This window comes from Haemaphysalis longicornis, unplaced genomic scaffold (assembly GCF_048455015.1).
Source record: "Haemaphysalis longicornis isolate Haplotype H1 unplaced genomic scaffold, Haemaphysalis longicornis Haplotype H1 scaffold_28, whole genome shotgun sequence".
In the NCBI taxonomy this organism is placed as follows: Eukaryota; Metazoa; Arthropoda; class Arachnida; order Ixodida; family Ixodidae; genus Haemaphysalis; species Haemaphysalis longicornis.
Genome location: NW_027526329.1, coordinates 2,043,254 through 2,063,369, shown reverse-complemented (window position 1 = coordinate 2,063,369; position 20,116 = coordinate 2,043,254).

The window sequence follows — 20,116 nt, the reverse complement described above, 5'->3', positions numbered from 1 at the left end:
CAAGCTGTGAGACAAGACAAAGTGTTTCTTAGTCTTGTTTGATTAAACGTCCTACTTATCAAATGTTTTAAAGTTGTTTTATGGCGCGAAAATTCTCAGATTGGTATTTTTGTATGATTTACACGCAATATTTCCGGCCAACGGAAAGCGCTGCTGAATTCATTGACGACCGACGACCGACCGTCGCGAGATGGGTACCATCAATCAGAAGGTCGTTTCCTTTGTCCACAGGACGCCTACTACCCCGACAAGTGCCGACGTGCACTGCAATCACTTCCAGTAGCCAATTTCCATCCGCACCGTTCGACTCTCCTCGCGAGCCACCTGTTTGCTACATATGTAGAGTGGCCTGTCCTAACTCGAGATCATACCGGCGTCGCAGCCACCCGCCGTGGTGGCTCAGTGCCTAAGGTGTTGCGCTGCTGAGCACGAGGTCGCGGGTTCAATTCCTGGCCGCGGCGGCCGCTTTTTTGATCGTGGCGAAAAGCACAACCACCCGTGTGTACGAGATTTCGGCGCACGTTAAAAGATACCCAGGTGGTCAAAATTATTCCGGAGCCCTCAACTACGGCGCGCCTCATCGCCTGCGTCGCGTCGGCGCGTTAAACGCTACAATCAATCAAATTAATCCAGCGGCGTCACAGCCCAGGGACAAGCGGTAGCCGGAGGTTCACATGGCCCGGACTAAAAGTAACAATTCTGAAAAGCGTTGGTCGCCACCTTTTACGCGTACTGGCAAAAACCAGCCGCCTAACTGTCCCCCCAATACCTCTGCTGCCTCAGACAGACGTTTTATACCCCCGCCAGTGCGCCAACGCAATCTCCATCACCTCGGCAGCGCCCCTTGTCAATGTCGCTGGTAAACTGGAAGGCAGAGCCGATGGGAGTGATGATGGTGATGACGGTTGGGTTTTGTGGGCGCAAGGCCGACTATGGGCAAACAGCGCCAAAGACGAAGTTACTGAATTTTGATCAGACCGTAAATACTAAAACATGTCACTAAAAGTAAAAGTGATGCAAAACGAAAGACAATGGAGAGGGCTGGTGTATAGGGCCAGGATGATTACACGTGATATGACAAAATCTGCAGAAAGTTTACCTCAGCTAAAAACATAAAAACACGTTGATTAGAAAGCATTGGTTGGTCTGCTAAAAAGTATGATGGGTGCAAAGGAATGTGTCGTCTGTATAATTCAGGAAAATGTTTGTGTCGTGTTCTGTCAAGTGCCTTGCATGTGATTAGTATGTGGACTACGGATGGGCCCTTTACACACCTGCTACACGTGGGTCCCGAAGTTCCAGTGAGTAGGAGGGAGTGCGTCACATGTGTGTGGCCTATACGCAGCCTAGCCAGGGCGACTTCAGTGTATCTGTTGTGTGAGTCAGTTATGTAGCGTCTCAGTTGTGGTTTTATTACGTGTAGTTTGTTGTCTGTTTCTTGACTCCAGCGTAATTGCCATGTGTTAAGAAGCTGTCGTCTGATGTGCGTCTTTAGGTCGGCGTAAGGTACTGTTGTTATGTCAACTGTGGTCATGAGAGCAGCAGCACCAGCCATTTGATCAGCAGTTTGATTGCCAGGGATCCCACAGTGACCTGGTACCCAGCAGAGTGATATCTAAATATGAAGCATATGCAGTCATTATGACCTTTAAGAGATCATTGATTACATAGTCTGTTGATGACCTTCCTGATGACAATGCCTGCACAATGCCTAGAGAAACTGTGTAGACGATGGGCTTTGGAATTTTATGTTGGAGGATGTGATTTGAGACGAGCAAAATGCCATACGCTTCTGCCGTGTAAATACTGCTGTGAAAATTCATTCTTTTGATAACTCTAAAATTTGGTCCGTGCGCTACACAAGAGACAGTAAAACCAGTTTTGGACGCGTCGCTATAGAATTCTCCGCACCTGTACTTGTCCTTCAGGAACAGGAAGTGCTGCAGAATTGTATTCCTGGGTACCCCATTTTTTTCTACAAGAGTGAATGACAGGTCGCAAGATACAGGACGAAGATGCCATTGTGGGATGAAATGAATTGGTGTTTTGTGCGTGTCTGAAAGGGGGACATTGAGTCCAGAGGCCTCCTCCATAACTCAGAGAGAACGGTAAGGATCCGATGGGAGTGAGGTTGCTGAACAGTCTCTACGAAAATTACCTCTGCCCCTCCTTATGGTCAAGAACAAGGTTGAAGTATGTATTTAGGGTGCACAGACGATGCCTTTGGTTGACACTGGAGTAACAGTTTGTGTTATGTCTTTTAAAAATGTACTTGGCGCAAAGTGATGTTCAGCTGGGACAGTGATGCCATGTTTCGAGGGGTTGGGGGTGAGTCTTCCTGCCCCATTGGCCTTTGGGTGGTGGACGTATTCCTAGACGGCAAATGCGCAAAGGCCGAATTCCCTGTGATCCATAGTTCCACACATGCTGTTCTAGCCATCGACGTCCTGCGTGAATGTGGCGCCATGGTGGACTGTGCGACGGATGAGCTCTCAATAAACAGCATGTTACATTCAATATTCGCCGAGGAGCTTTCTTTCTCAGAAGAACACGTTCTAGCTATTTCTGGACACATGCCCATGCCAGCCCGTTCAGCTCCTATTATTCCCCTAATGACCCGCGCTGATGGTGGGCCATCCTTTTGTGCTATAGCTGAACCTATCACATTGTAGGCACGGATGGGGTTGTGCGGCAGGGCCTACATTTATTTACAAATGCGATGTGGTGGCAGAGGTATCCGCGATACTTGGAGCTCCCGTAGGTTGGGCCGAGAAGCGCAGAAGCCTGGATGGGTGTTCTCTGTGGCATGCCTCGTTCTACATTCCGAGGCCACGTGCTGCCGAGGGGTGGGCGGAGGGACGGTGGTAATGGTGATGATCTTGGGGCGGTTTTTCCTCATAAGTGGTAGCTAAAGGACAACTGCCTACCCCCTCCCTTAGCGTGAGGCACGGCAAGATGAAAATAAGAACATCATCGAGGGAAGGTGAGTACAAGGTTAGTCCGGAGTCAAGATCCTTAAACCATCCATGTCAATGGGATATGGTAAGTTAAAGTGGTCCTGGTCGGTTCTGTTATAGCGTCCGGTGGCAGTCAAAGTCGTCACCGTGAGGGCTTTCGGAGCGCATTATAACCTCCGGTGCCCTGGGCTCGGAGTGGAGTAGCGGACGAGTTTGAGTAGCAATCGGCTGGCCCAATGTCACATTGCGGCGGGTATCCACATCAAAGCCGATGTGTAGACGGTTAACCAAGAGCCGGCTACTTAAACGCAGCGTTCTATACTGTTTGTCTCGCTGTAAAAACTTTACGCCTGTTCCATTTCAGCAGCGGTGGAGGCAATACAATTGGGCGGAGCATCGGTTCGTATGCCTTACGCGGAATAACTTGACGACACCGATGCTGACCGTGGTATTAGTGGTTTTGGGGAAGTAACCGCAAGCAGAAGGCGATAACGCGAAAACAAAGACGGATACAACGCCGTTGCCTCAGGCAATGCAGAGTCGGAGCAGGTGCTAATGTCGAATTATTCCTGCCGTTTCAGCGCAAGGTCCCCCATTGTGATGGACCCTGGAGTCGTCGACGATGGCGTCCAAACTTTGCAGTGCAAATGACCTCCGACGGGGGTTGGAGCATGTGCGGAGGGAGTATGTTCTTGGCACTCTGACCCTGTGGCCCATCCTTAGGATTTTTGGGACTCGTACCTTGCCAGCGTTCCGTTCATTCAACTATAATGGTCATGTTTAAGCTGAACATTAGAGTCGTCGGGCTGGAGGTTGTCGGATTGCCTATAGGGCAGTCGGGGACACTATCGTTACCATCGGCATTCTGGTACCGGTAGGTCTTACACAACGGTGTCAGCTCGTCGGACGAAAGTCTTTCTTGGTGATTCGCAATGAGTTACAGAGTGTGTGTCTCGTGGGGGCTTCTCAGCGGCTGCAGTATACGTGTTACGGACGGGGCAGCCAAGTCACAGCTGGTTGAAATGCATTGTAGAGCAGCTTCGCGCGACTGACGTCTTCAGTGGGGCTTATAAAGGGCTTTGTGGTTGCCAAGGTTGCGCTTGGGTCCAAGGGAGCGGCTTGCGGGAAAAGGTGGTAAAAGAAGTTTTTTGGGGGACGGGCCCGCTGCTTGAGCACAGCGGGGAAGCAGCGCAGATATATGTGCGGTCAGAGTGCTGAGGTGCAACTTAGGATCATTCCTCGTCGTTGCGATTGAGTTGCCGTCAACCGGGAATGTATCGTACCATATTAGCAATCGTCTTGCCATGGGTTGGTACTCTCGATGCCAGCATGTCAGTGAGAGGCAGGAGCATCTCTGCAGGAGTAGTGGAAGGCTGGGCGGCTTGAACTGGTGGCATTAGGTACAAACACTTTCACGCGAGCTTGTCTTAGGGCTGCGCTGCAGCTTGCGATAAGGTTGAAGTTAGGCAAGATGGTAGGAGCTTGTACATACAATAGTAATGACCCTGCTTTGGTGTGAATATGTAAAAGTAAAAAAAGTACTCCTTCTGGCAAAGCCACACGTCGGGATTATTAGTGTAGAACCGTAGGCGGGGTGGCAAGGCCGCTGCGTCGAGTGGAGTGTCGGAACCCTTGGAATTTAGTGCGTGGACTCAGCCACTTTGGAGTGGCCGAAGTTTGGTGGATGACCTTCAGCGAATCTGGGTTGTGGCAGAACATTACTACGCTCTCGCGTGGAAAGGCCACAAGAGGTACTGGAAGCCTGAGAGTGCGGTTTTCGTTATATCGTGCGTTACGGCATGCGAGGAATCTGCGGCAGAGGCCCATGCATTGTCATGGTGGGAGGAAGGACTCGTGCACAGGGACGCCATCACGTAAGCCTGCAGGGTGTAGTAGTGCCGCTCACCAAGGTTTAGGAGCTCATCGCGTAGGTTGGCCGGAAGCAGGTCGGTTGTGTTGCGGCAGCGCTCGTTCTGCGCGTGAATGCCGCGTATGACGAAGTGCGCTTATATTTTGAGGAACCAGGCATGGGGGTAGCGTAGCTGGAAGTCCTGCTATGGCGGCAGTGGGTAGGTAGGGCGGGACTCCCTGCTCCGGAAGTCCGGTTCACTAATAATTGTAGGCGCTGATGTGGTTGTGCTGCAGGGCCTACATTTATTTGAAGACGTGATTCTGTTGCACCAGGAATCCGCGAACCGAGGAGCACCCGTAGGTTGCGGCCGAGCAGCGCATAAGCCTTGGTGCTCTCCGGCGCGTGGTACGTCCTACATGCCAAGGCCACGCGCTGCCGACGATGGACACAGCGCCTGACCTTGCTCCGCCTGCTACATCCTCAGCCTCTACGCAGAAGGATGTTTTGCTGCCCTTATTGCTTGATTTCTGTACGCGGTGAGCGGAGCTTTTTACAGGGTGTGAACTTCGCACTGGCTAGTAGTGCTTTGCCACAGAGACAAATTAACTAGCAGTGTTCGAAAAATGTGAGAAAATTCCTGGCAGCAGAGACATCCGAAAATTTTGAATGTTGTGGGAGCTGCGCTGCGCTAGATGAACAATTCCTAAAGATGATAAGCAAGGGTCTTTCTTCTACCGAGCGGGAGAGATAAGTGGTGTCCTGTTAAGACATGCATCGGTGTTTGATTTTTCGCATGGCGACCCCTTGATTGATATCCCACCTTGCCGCTCACGACGCACCATCAACACCGCAACCACGAGATCAGTGTGACAGAAACCTTACCGGATTTCTCCTAGCGAGAGAAGGGCTATAGTGGGCCACGTAATCGAAATGCTGCAAGGGTAAATTGTGTGGTAAACCGCTAGTTCGTGGGAAGCAGCAGTTGTCCCGTGAAGGAAGATGGCTCTTGGCGATTCTAGTTGATTACAGGCGCCTGAACGCAATCACAAAGGCAGGCGTTTAATCCGAACTTTCAAGACTGTTACGGGGATGATCACGTGACTAAGAGGCAAGGTAGGGTTCATTCGCGGCGGTGCACTAGAGAGCCTGGAATCCAACCATCTAGTGATGGTGGTGGTGGTTCCAGCGAAATGGCGCGTACCCTCTCAGGGGGATTGGCCAGGAAATGGGCCCCTCACCGAAAGAAATTAGGTAAATTTAATGGGGAAAGAAAAATATTTAAATGTTAGGGTATATTAGCAGTATATGACAAGAGAAACAAAATGAAGGAGATTTGAGAAAGAAATAAAAAATGCAAAACGAACACCATTTAATTAAAATTGGAAGTAAGAAACACGAAGAAAGTGTTACAGACAAAGCAGTGAACTGGGCGCACATACACTTGACAAGAGAATCTATTAGGGCTAAATGATATCTAGCATGGCAAACGGCTTGATTCCAAGATGAATGAGTGCAACACACTGCAAAGATCCCCATGGCAGAATCTCAGTTCCTTCACCCCGAATGACAAAATAACTGTAGCAGACAGCAGGAGGTCTAGCCAGCTTTCTAGGTATCTTCGTCTTATCGAGGAGAACCGCCGGCAGGAGGAGAAGAAATGGTCGATATTTTCTGGTTCTTTGCAAAAGGCGCATGACGGCGACGGGGCCAGATTAGAGCGGTGAAATAATAATTTAAATTTGGCACGCAACAGCGAAAGCTCGTGAGGGTGACTTCGCAAGCTCGCGACTGGCTTATGCTGCACTTCCATGAGTACCGGAGGTGCTCGAGCTCCGAGACTTCGTAAGCAGAATCAGGAAGACTTTGAAGTAAGGACAGCCTAGGAAGGGAGCCGAAGTTCTGAGGGAAATGGGCGGCAGAACCCTGACTACTAGACCGCCCAATGCCATGCCCGCCAAAGCATCCGCCGATTCGTTAAGCCTGATACCTGCATGTCCAGGTACCCAGACAAAACGAAGTTCGCTCCCTCCAAAATGCTCTTCGTTCTCCTCTTCGTCGTCCGGGCTGCTGGCGGATAAGCTTTGCCCATTAAGTTACGAATACCATCTGGACCGGTACAACAGTGGTGATGAGCCCTGTCGTGTCATGTAACAATAATGATTTTTAGTTCCATGGCCCTGATTTCTGTATGTCTTTCCTCAAGCATTTTGACAGGTCTTCTGCAGACTCGCTTAGCAGGGCAATGTCGTCTGCAAACATCAAATCGGTTAAAAAGTCTCTATAATCCACCATCCAGTGTTTTCTCACTCAACCATCCTGAATGCCTGCTCTAGGCATGCTGTGAATAGTTTTGGCGAAATTGTATTTCCCGGTGGTACACCCTTTTGGATCGCGAAATCGTTGCGTTCTTTGTGAAAAATTATCCGGCCAGTACATCATTTATGTATGTCACCCAGAAGCCTTATGTAGGTTTCTTGTATCCGCTGCACTTTCCATGCTTCCAGCACTGCTGCGGCTCTCAGTGAATCAAACGATTTTGCGTAGCGTATAACGCCATGTAAGGGGCCCTAATATAGTCATAGGCTTTATCTGTCACTGCGATTGCGACGTGGATGTCATCGATGTGTTCAGTATCATTTCCTAACCCCAGAAGTGTCTGTGTCAATGAAAATCGAGGGTTTTACTTATTCAATCAACCATTTCGTTGACCGCTTGTATACGACGGGGTAGCCTGATGGGTCCGTAGCACGTAAGGTCCTGGAAGAACCACTACTAGTGAATCACAATTATCTTGGCGTTTTTCTAGGCTATGGTCACTGTCTGAGTCCTTAAGCATTCGGAAAATAACGAAACAAGCTTTTCCAGTACAACATATTTTCACATTCAGTTTCTTTTCTCTAACCTTCTTCTTTCTCTGTCGAGAATTAGAGTTACTTTGCATCCAAACATGCTTAGGTCGCTGGTTCGAATCTTCTGTAGCACCTCCACATCCTGCGCATTACGCGAGGTGTCACTTTAAATGCATCTGCGCCAAGAGGCATACACAAAAATGCATGCGCAGAAAAATGGCACAGCCTTTCTACGCAACTATGACATTACCTAATATTTCTACCGTACAGAACCCACTTGAAGGAAATTCCTGAGTTCATACTGAAGCTCAGCACTACTCTTCGCAACTTCCGGTGCCGCACCAAACACCTCACATCTATTGTCCGCTCCTATCCCTTTATTAATCATACAAAAATAAAGTGCTACCCATACAGAAACACTTGACTTCATCCACACATCAAGAACACGGACCATCTCGCGCTCATCACCAACAGAAATCTACCTGACACCTAATACACGGACGCTCGTATCACAAAACATTCCACAAGCGCATCGGTTCGTCTTCACGTAGCTCACTCACGGCATTACGCCGACGCCCTTCGACCACAACTTCAGAGACTCCAGCTATCACAGAAGCCTTTCTAGTCCGCCAGTATCGCACCGACCACATTGCAGTTAATACAGACAACCAGTGAGCACAACGAAGATTCGAAACGAACGATATCCAAGCACCTGTCTCTATCCCTGTATGCACGTTTTCCGTGAGTGCAAACCTGCTCACCAAGGCGTAGAAAGTAATGAACGAGCTCACGCCCCGGTCCGTGACGCTGCTTCCCCAGACAGCCCCCAGCCATGGCTTGAAGAATACGGTTCAAAAGGAGTATAAAGCGATACCCGTACACTTCCCCGCGAACTTATCGGCAACATCTGGGAATAAAAAGCGCTACCTCCGCTTCCTTCAAAATTCATGTCGCGCAGACAATCCCTTACATCACACAGGCGCATAGATTGTCCTTTCCCTATGGTCTCTCAGCATTACATACACAAGTGTCCATGCAATACTCACGGTAAGGTATGCGGCGACTATCCGGTTAGTGAAAAAAAAAAACATACTGCAAATGTGAACGTACGGCCTGGTGACAACATGTGTTGGCCCAACTTCTTACGCCATAATGTTTTGTATTCGTGGCCAAGCGGACCCGCTCCTCTTCGAGAATCTATGCCCGGTGGCGCGAGTACGCTGCCTGCATTCAAGCAATATGGCACCCTCGCCAAGCCCACCACCGTCTCAAGACTAATACAACCCCTTCCTCCGAAGACGCATAAAAACGCAGTATCTCCAATTTGAGCCAGTAATATTGCAAGTTTATTACGGCGTAGCATTTCTCGCCCAGTACCCCAACAGCCAGGAACACGTCAATCTCTGCATTTCTACAATAATGCAGACTTCGCGAAAGTTGCACCTGTAATCGCTATAATACCGTCAAAAGCGAGAACTGATCAAACAAAACTTCGAGAAATTCAAAAATACCAAATATATAAAATATTGCAAAAAGTGACAAGCCGCCGACCACCCTGCTTTTCAACCATTATGCAAATCTCGAACAAGTTCAATCCATAAGCGTTAGAATAGCGCTAGTGGTAACCATTAGTGGAACAAAAGTTTGAAGAACTACACGATAACAAAATTACGAAAAGTTTATGGAAATTTCGAACAGCGTAACTCCCTGGATTTCTACAATAATGCAGATTTTGCGAAAGTTCGGATATTAATTGTTATAATAGGGTGAATAGAAATAATTCACCGAACAAAACTCTGAAGAACTAAAGAATAGGAAAACAAAACTAACTGAAAACGAAGAACCGCATAAGGCCCTGCATTTCCAAAAGAATGCATATTTTGTGATAGTTCCCATATCAGACTTGTTATAATGTAAATGAAGATAATCGGTCGAACAAGATTCTGACACTTAAAAATAAGAAAAATAGAAAAAATACAATAAATTGCGGACCATGTAAAACACTCCATTTGCCCAATAGTGAAGACGGAGCAAATGTTGTAGCTGTCAATATTATAATAGCGTAAATGCAAAAAATCGGTCGAACGAATATCCGGAAAACTAAAAAATACGAAAAATATAAATAAATTAATACAAATGGCAGTACGTATAACGCCCTGCGTTTCCTTAATAATGCAGATTTCCCAGACGTGCAACAGATATTGGTTAAAATCGCTTAAATGGAGATAAATCGTTTGATAAAAGTTTGCAAAATAAAAAAAAAATATAAAAATATGTTTCAGAAAATTCCGAAACATACACCTCCCTACATTTGTCCTTTGGCACAATATTGTAGATTTCTTCGGAGTTCTACATGTATTCGTTAAAATAGCGTAAATGGAGATAATTTCAAGAACAAAATTTTGAAAGCGCAAAAAAATAAAAGAAGTATAAAAAGTTAATGCGAATGGCGAACTCTAACGGCCGGCGCTTACACAATCATGAAGATTTCACTGAATATCTACCTGTAGTGGTTACGATAGCGTAATTGCGGAATGTTGTCCAAACTAAATTTTGGAAATTAAAAAATAAAAGATGCGGAACAAGTGCGGAAAATAGCGAACCTTGTAACGTCCGACATTGCCACTATAACGCAGATTTCGCGGACAATCCACCATCGTAAGTCGAGTTAATCGGTGGTACAAAATTTTAAATTAAAAAATAGAAAAAATAGGGGAAAACTGCCGGAAATGGTAAACCATATAACGCCCCGGATTGTCACAATAATGCAGATCTTGCCGGAGCTCCACCTGTAATCTTTATGTTAGCGTAAATGCGGATAATTGATCGAAGAAAATTTTGAAAACTAAAACAATTATAAAAAAAACCTAGAATTGTGTACCCTCTGTTCCCACAAACATGCATACTGAGGAAAAGTTATACCCGTCATCGTTCTAATAGCGCAAATGAAGATAGCTGGTTCAAGAAATAGAATAAATAAAAGTAAGAATAACGAATAAAGTATGATAAATGGCTATCTTAGTAACAACCTGCGTTTCTACAATATTGAAGATTTCGCGGAAGTTTAAGTTACAATCATTGAAATTGTGTAAATGGAAATTAGGCGTTGCACAAAATATTGAAAAAATTTAAAAAATACGAAACATAAAAATATTTACAGAATAAAGCACCCAGTGTAACGCACTGCATTTTGACAATGACGGCGATTTCGCGGAAGTTCCACCTATAATAGTTGTAGCAGCGTAAATGGACGCAATTGCAGGAAACAAAAAAGCTAGAAAATAAGAAAACATGATAACACATTGCAAAAAATGAAAACCGCGTTAGCGTCCTGCATTTCCACAATAATGCATATCTCGTGGAAGTTTCACCGGTAATCATTACAATAGCGTACATGTAAAAATTCGCTGAACCAAACTTTGCAAAACTAAAGACGAAGAAAAAGTTTAAGAAATTCGGACAATTGCGAACCATGTAACGCCCTACATTTCCACAATAATGCAGATTTTGCGGGAGTTCCACATGTAACCGCTATAATAACGTAAATGGAGATAATTTGTGGAATATAATTTTGCAAAAATAAAAATTAAGAAATATATAAAACGGTACGGAAAATGGCGCACGGTTGAACCACCCGCATTTCCACAATATTCCAGATTTCGCAAAAGTAAAACCTGCAATCGTTATAGCGTCAACGGAGATAATTGGTCGTACAGAATTTAGAAAAAAAATGGCGGTGAAGAACTCACACCCCAGATAAGCGGAAATAATAATCCTAGGCATTAATAGGGGATTCTCCGATTGTCTGCATACTTTCTCCATCTCTCTTAAACCGGCAGAATTGTATTCTTTTTAATGGTGTCGTTAGATTCAATTCCAGTCCGCGAGAGCTTGAAGGAGGATAGAGTGACCACTTGATAACAGTGCCGCGGAGAGGACGATTGTGCATTTAGGAATCGTAGATGGTAACACTTCCAGATGCATAAGGAGTTAGCGACACTGTTGCATTCATTAAAATCAAGCTGCTTAAAGAATGGGTTCGAGAAAGTGAAACCAATAAGAGCATACAGAACATGTTTGGGATTGTTGCTGCAGTCAATTTGAAAAGCGATCTTCGCTCGAGTATTTCGCGAGGACTATTTCTTCAGTAGGTTTTGTAGATCAGAAGAAACTTTGTTCCACCTGCCCAGTTGATACGCAAAGGGGAGACAAGTCTAAAAAGTCTAAAAGGAGCTGTTGGGAGCTCCTAGAAGGTCCCAGATGAGTTCATGTCAACATTGGTGCTTTGACCAAAAACGTTCCCGTATTTTTCATGACGGCGTGGTGGCGTTCTACAAGTGGTAAGAATCTTTCTACTTTCTTCTTTATTTGGTAGCCACAGTGCCGTTCTGGCCTTAGAATGAGGGGAAATAACAAAAAGAAATACATCAACAAGTTACACTAATAACCAAATAAAATCTTCCAGAGGCCGCGAGGCACTTTCAATATAGATTCGTACACACAAAGAGGAAAAAAAGAAAGAGTAAAATTTGTACACACAAAGAGGAAAAAAAGAAAGAGAAAATGGGCTGTTCAAATTCAGGAACTCAAGTTTGCAAGTAGCAGCGCAAAGTGGTACAGAATATTAGCGAGCTTCAATAGCTATACAAAGAAAAGGCCGCGCCAACTCACTCGCTTGCTTTCCACTCAGTTGTTGTCGCATAGAAAGTATAACACACTGCATCAATTACAACACAAGCAAGAATTATTCGAAAAAGTGAAAGTACAACGCCGTCCTACCATATCAGGCTACAAGGCAGTTCGTGTGTCACACACGCAAAAAAAGCGCTTTTTGTATCACAATAAATGCACAGGGGAAAACGTTTCATTAGTTCAAAGCTTTTGATAAACACAAGGAGCGTGAAATGCATCCGTAGACTGTTCCGTAACCGCAGGTGCAGGTAAATGCCTCCATTGGGGTATTGCTTTCCGAAAGAAATGAGTGTGTGAACGCCAATGCGCTGCAGCGAATTTCAAACACGTCGCAGGGGTAATCCAATCGCGTTGACAAGTGATAAGGTGCAAAAATGTTATCATCGCGGGGAATGTCAATTTGAGAATAGTATATGAAAAGGAATAGTTTTAAACGAACCGTTGCCGTTCGATCTTCTAGTGTCTCCCACTTCAGAATCCCTTTGCAGTGACTTGCGCTAAACTTCGAGCGCCTAAGAGCCTTACGAATTGCATACCCAGCTACAGGGCTTTGTACCCTTTCTAATTTATTTTTGTCAAGAACCCCTGGGGGGTCCCACACGGTGCAAGCCTACTCTAATACCTGCCTTACGTTAGACTTGTACTGTAATTCGCGCCGTATGCGGTGATAGTATTCGGAGGTCACAGTAATCCAAGGTCATCGTATTCGGTTGCAGCCGGAATGAATGAATGAATGAATGAATGAATGAATGAATGAATGTGCTTTATTTAAAGGAGGCACGAAGCCCTTTGGGGGGAAGGAGGTAAGTGGGGAGGGGATGAAGTGGGATACCACTAAAGTTCATTATGGGATCATAGGTCCTTTCGAGGGCGTCTTCGTTCTTGGGTGCCGACTACAAAAACACATGGTCAGGCCCACTCTATACTGCTTTGTAGAGACCACTCTCTATTGCGTATCGGCCTACTGCTCCAAGTAACGATGCGTTACTCCGGAGTAGCTGTAAATGCGCGTGAGCGGCAGATGGCTGTGGCCATTTATCAAGCAGGCCGGCTCTGCCCTTGCGAATGTCGTACAGTGCCAGATTAACTGATACAGGTTAGGCCTTGTAGCATGCCCACAAAAGGTAAAAGTGGGTGCCGATGTGAGGGAAGTGGCGCCGTTAAACCATTTTCGGGTTATTTTGGGGGTATATGCTGCGTTTGCGTAGGCCTTGTTAAAAAAGATTTCTTCTTGCCGTCAGAGAGGATTCCAGCGGGCAGGAAGCCCTGACGGGTAATATCTTGGAGCCGCTTACGGCTTTCCTGTTGCAAGCATTGGCGCTGCAAATACAATGTTACTGGGGTAGGCACCGGCTTGGAAATCATGGAAATCATGGCGAGGGTTGGAAATAATGGGAGGAGAGGTTAGGAGGCACTCCCTTGCAGCGTCGTGGGCTTGCTGATTTCCATCTGCTCCAACCGTGTGACCGGGTGTGTTAGTTGCACTGGTGTTGTTCCAAGGTCAAAGTCTCTGCCACACAGTGTGCAAGAAATGTACAGCTTTACAGAGGAAAGATAGACGTTGCCTGTAAATGTCCCTGTTATCAAGTAGGTACCATCGTTAACCGTACTGTGTTGTTAAGTAGTACACCAAAATTTAGCCGCCTCAACAAGAATTCTCAGCTGGACAACTGCTTTTTTTTAGGTTATAGGAAAACAATACTAAACAATTTGGTCTGAATATCTCGTAGAGCTCAACAATATTACCGGTATTTTTTTATTCTCTGTCATGGTTCAATTTTAGTGGTTTTTGTTTGGTTTACTACTTTTTTAAATTTTGTCCTATACCAACACTTTTTTGGCGTCAAACTCTCTTATAATTGCACCTGTGCAAACCACACTGAAAAAAAGAAGCGCGGCGAATGTTGTCGTCACTTATTTCAACATTGTCTCACCTTTGACGTTCGCGGTCAAGATACATGAACATCATTTTTGCAACTTCATTTTTTGAGCAGTCACTTGTTTGAATAATTTCAGCGTGGTTCTTAGTAAGACCATTGCATGACCTTAAGTGCCGTTTCACAGTAGGCGACTAGGTCTTCTGGGGCTCCAAATAGGAGCGCAGATTTGTGGCTGACAAATCTTGTGGCATTAAGAACAGTGTATTAAAAGAGGGCTGCCATTACAAGTTGGCCAACAACTCACTCCGAGTGTGTGTCAAGAAACAGGCAGCTAGAGGCATTGCGTTCGCAGTTTATGACAACAAGAGCATCCTTGAGAGGCTCATTCACCTACGTCGGAAGGAGCGTGGTGTGGTGGTGATGCACTGAATAACTGGGAAGCACCTACTCACTGGTGTTTGTTTCTTTTGCCAGTAATGTCATCTCGGCACGTAGGTGCTGATGTAGTCCTGAGGTGAGGCCAGTGGCTGTTCGCTTGAATGCTTCCGCGTGTGCGTGGTGTGCGTAGGTGCCAATAGGCTATTTGTCCTGAGTCACTACCACCAGTTAGTCGTTAATGCCTGCTTTCATCATTAGAAAATTCCCTTTCTTGATTTGGGGCCCTTTTTTTGTCGACGAAATTGTTTTACTGCAGAATTCAGACAAGATGCGTTTCAATACTTCTGGGCTGGGCCACGTTTGAAAGATAGAGCATTAACCTTGCACTCACTAAGAAACGTTGCTCGTTGGGACAGTTCTGGGCAGTCATTAAACAAGTTTTTGGGCACGTTGGTGCATTTTAATTGAAAAATAAAGGGCGACTTCGACGACACAACAAAGCGCATATCCAGTCGTTCTTCCTTGTGCGGTTGTCGAAGTCGTGCTCTACATTTAAAACTTCTGGGAAGTTCTGTGGGTGATACCACACAGGCCTTGGCCTCGTCTGAGTTCTGCCCTGTGACTCTATGATGGCGTTCGGTACTCATAGGGGTACGAGTGCATGCTACCGCTGTTGTAGACACCGGCTATTGAGTTTCCAGAAGAGCGAAACTAATCGATCTTGCCGGGTGGGACCATCCTTGCAATTTTCGAGCTTACGTGGTGATGAATATGTCCACTACGAATCTGAACAGTCTACATTACAAGTAATGGTGAAAACAGTGGACACAATTGAAACTGCTTCTCAAAGGAGAAAAAAAAGCTGCAACATATTTACATATCTATTGATGTATTTTTTAAGCGCTGTAGTAGGGGTTATCAGGTTTTTTCTGTGTCATTTTTTGTATACTTATCATTTGACTGTCCGTATACCCCTATACCATAATTTTTTACGCCGCAAAACAACATGCAATAGTTACTCCAGCAAAGCATGAAGTCCGAGTTGTACATGCAATTTCGGTTAGAAACAACCTATAACCTGTTCAAAGATCCGAGCTCACCAACCCTAAATCCGTGGTACATTTTACCCGAAACGCAATACGAGGAAGGCGGCCCGATATCTTCATCCCCCGAAGTTATTTCTGAGAAACTTAACCACAGGCACGCAAGCCTTAGAGCAGTCATTGCCATGCTGCGTATCTCACATGAGGCTTCGATGGATGTATATGTACTATTTAAAGCTATATGTTATATTTTAACGTTTTTCACTGTAATATTCATTTCTGACTTTGCCCTATTTGGGATGGTTAAGGGCAAACAGAATAGTCTAAAATGTCATATTGCTATTGTGCGTGTACTTAGCATTAGAGTGGCTTCGTAGGTATATCTGCAGGCAAAAAAACCGTCTTGGAAACTTTATATTTTTATAAATTTTGTAACTTCGGTGCTCTATGGTGGATCATGCGTTCCCTTGAATGTGCCGGGTTGAACCGTGCATGTACTAAATATCTTTTTCTGTGTTAGCCGACATTTACGTCAATCGCTGCACCCGAAAAATCGTTGTAAGGGGAACACAGGTTACTGAATAACAAAGCAGAACAAAACGAAACAAGTAAAAGTCATGAATACATGGCGAAATCCGAAAGCCCAGACAAGAAACGTTTGAATGCAGCCTGATGCTACGCTTGCGTGTATGACATATACATGTTGTATAATGCGCATTGGGTCATCTATACTGCATGGTTTCCTAATGACTGTTATATTTACGCGTGTTCAGCACCTTCGTAATGTTTGGGTATATGTATTTCAACGAATTAAACACCTATAGAGATCATAGGGGATGGGCAGAGCACTGCAAGAAATTACTGTCTTCCCAAGTGATGCTCCAGATTCCTCCTTTACTTTCTCTACATTCATGGTTCTATCTATGCCAACTTTTCTAACCTACCGCTTGCTACTTCTGAGTTGCACCGATTGGGTTACGCATATCAGTAATCCATCAGTTTAAAAAAATTCCATTCACCTCCCATTATTACAGTTCAACTTATTGATGAAAAAGAACACAAATGATGTGATTTTTTTAACGCGTAGCATGAATATTCATTTTTTATTTTTTTGTGTCTGCTCTGTGCCCGCTATCAGCCATGGTCCTCACGCATCCGCGGTAACATAAATTCTGCCACCCCGAGGCCAGAAATGAAGTAGCCAGATTTGATGAACCACTTAAGACTTGAATATAGCGCAGCGGCAACTCAAGTGGGGAAAGGATGACCATGATCATACAGTGGGGACGAAAGAAAGACTAAGCCTTGCCAGAAGGTGCCGTGCCTGCGCGGGAAAATTTATTCTACGAAGTGTCTTTGGTATTACTTTCGGCAGACACCGTAACCAGCCACACCCACAACTGACGCCATCCTTCGTCAAGGTAAGGTACCTTAAAAAACAAAGACGAGCATACTCGAAATATACCAAATGAAAGAGACAGTTTTTAGTTTTATTTATTCCCAGATTCACGGCCATAGAAGACGACAGATATCAGAGGTGCTCAGCACAAAACCTTTTCAAATTGCTACGAGTTGTGCCGCGCCTCCGCCAGATGGCGCCACGGGTCCCGCGACCGAGAGAAGACGCAGTGAAACATCCTCCTTGCGAGGGGCACGATCAAATGCAGAGCATTTCCCGGGGCGCACGACGTTAAGTAGTTTGCGTTACGTTAATGTTGATGCACTTGTGGCAACTGCTGACGAGAGAGCGCTGGTCAGCAGTAATTTGAATGAGTCAAAGATATAAGGCGCGTTGGTAGCCTCCCATTCTGTGTCGGTTTTGTGGCGCACTGGGTAGAGCACCATGTACATTGCGTTCCGCCCGCAGGGTCGAGGGATCGAAACCGGGCGCCGGCTAGTAATTTTTTTATATAGTAGCGACAACGACGGTGTGGACTACGGACGTCAACGCGGGTGACATCGTAAGTTATTGAAATGCTCTGCATTTAAAACTCACAAGTTTTGCGGTCTGACAAAAAACAGCCATTAGACCACCAAGGTAACCATACCGATCTCTACAGACGGTTGTCGAAAACAGAGAAGGCCAATAACTCAGCTGACGGTCAAAATACATAAGTTCGAATGGAAGTAATTGTATCGGGGACTACAGGACACCCGTGTGTGAATGTACAGGACAGAGACCTATGCACTGCTTTCGGTTGAGGATAATAATATTGATGATATTCATGATGAAAAGCTACTAAAATTAGTCCTTTATAATCCATTTGATTCAATCAGAGAACACACTCTCATAGCAGCAATGCAGCGACTCAGAAAACAAAACAACGACTTAACATCGAATGCAAAAGAGGGACCACAGGGAAAAAACCTCTGGACGACATGATGAATATATCTACTGTCCAGTGACGTCGCATGAAAACTCGCCCTTAGCAAATAATGCGTAGTAACCTACCAAAGGACAAAGGACATGGCAGGATGAAGTGTAATTTTAAGTTACAACATCATGAGAACACAGTATACACCTACTCCGGGGTGTACGGAAGAAGCAGCACTTGTAGTTTCCTCTGGTCATTGTTGCGATTCAGCGTGCTGCTACCCTTTGCGCGGGGCTCCAAGTTTTGGGTAGTGCGGTGAATCTGTGTGTCCTGCGGTAAAGCCGCCCTGCTCCAACATGTTTTGACTAGCCGGAGTGCGACCGCCTCGCGGGCCCACGTTGGCGGTAAATCAAACTGTTATTGTGGATAACGTTTTGAGACTTGCATCTGCAAGCGCACGCCACCAGCAGAGACCTCTAATCCCCCTGTCGCAGGCTCAACATGCGCCGGTTTTCACAAACACGGGAAAATGTGTTCTTTCGCGACTTTACTTTCTTCGAGACGTGAGCAAAGCCCTAGATGGTGGAAAACTTCTCGCCGCTCGTCCACCCCGCTACCAATCCATGACGAGGTCGGTAAAGAGATGCCTTCACCAATGTAAGACCATCTGTGCGACCGCGTTAACCTCCTACCTGCAGGAACGAAGAAACAGAACTTTGAGCCCTCCTCTTGGAAGACGGACTAGTGGTAATATGAAATAGAATTCTAAATAATATTAACACTCTCAAAAGACATTTCACGGTTGGCAACACGCGGAATACCTAAACGCTAAGGTAGGATACTCCCATCCACAAATCAGGAGCTCCATCTACAAATTGAGGCATTGAGTTTCTGGATGCGAAGATATGTTTTACCGAGGGTCATATATGCTGGACGTACCAACCGCGCACAAAAAAGCAGATTTTGAATTACGCTCGGCCCACTCCAAGTTGGTCAAGCGCGGCATAGCGGCGAACTGCCTGCTTGGTGCCCTCCTGAAGTCGTGCTCTCACGAGATAGCTCGTAGTGTGCAAGCTCAACTGGCGCGTCTGACACAAGCGGGCTTCCCTTTGGATTTGGTGGCTTCGGTCGGAAAAAGTCTCATCAAGGAGGTTGAAGTCGCTAATGGCTCACCAAGGGGAAAAGATGCCAACCGGGGAGGTTACGACGCGTAGCCGTGACATACGTGCACCAGCTCACACACCGCCTCAAAAAGTGGGGAAGTATTGTGACAAGGAAGTGCTGTATACCGCGCCTGGCAAGCCGGTGCGAATGTGCCCCGCCGTAAACGAGAAGTCACGCCAGCCTTGAACCAAAAAAACAAGCCACTAGTTTTGTGACCAAAAACACGGCGTCATCTACCACATTTAATTGCCCTGTGGCAAAGGATACGTGGGACAGACGGGGCGGTGTTTACACAACAGACTAAGAGAGCACCGTGCAGCAATTTAATCGCTTGCGGCGGGAAGCTATATGACCGATCATTGCAAGCTGTGCCCGGGTTTTACGCAGGCGTTTGATAAAGCACGTATTTTAGGATTTGGACCTGGCCAAACCAGTGGCGAGATTAACGAGGCATTTTTTATCTACAAAGAAAGAGTTAATTGCGTAGGCACTCCTTCAATCCCCCTTATAGAAAAGGAGATAGGCTTCCTACGAGGGCGCATGGGCGAGACAGGCTGGCGTGTGTGGGGTGGATTAGGGGAAGGGCGTGGTGGCATGTTATCTTTCTTTGTTTCCCAGATGCTAAGTAAAACTTTTGTTGCAGCAGAGCGAGCGTCCTGTGTGGTTTTTCTTCGTACACGCTTGTTTTTCGCTAGTAAAATGCAGTCATATAACCAACTAGCCAACCTTTCTGCCTTAACTTCGCCACAAACATATCGGCAACATCTGGAAAGAAATAGTGCTACTTCCGTCTCCTTCAAAATTCATGTCACGGAGACGCCCCCATACACACACAGGCGCATACATTATCCTTTCCCTGTGGTCTCTGTGGCATTACATAGGGAGGTATCTATGCCGTCGGTACGGTCAGGTATGCGACGACTATCCGCATAATAAAAAAAACATAATTTCGATGTGAACGTGCGGCCTCCTCATAAGATTTGTTC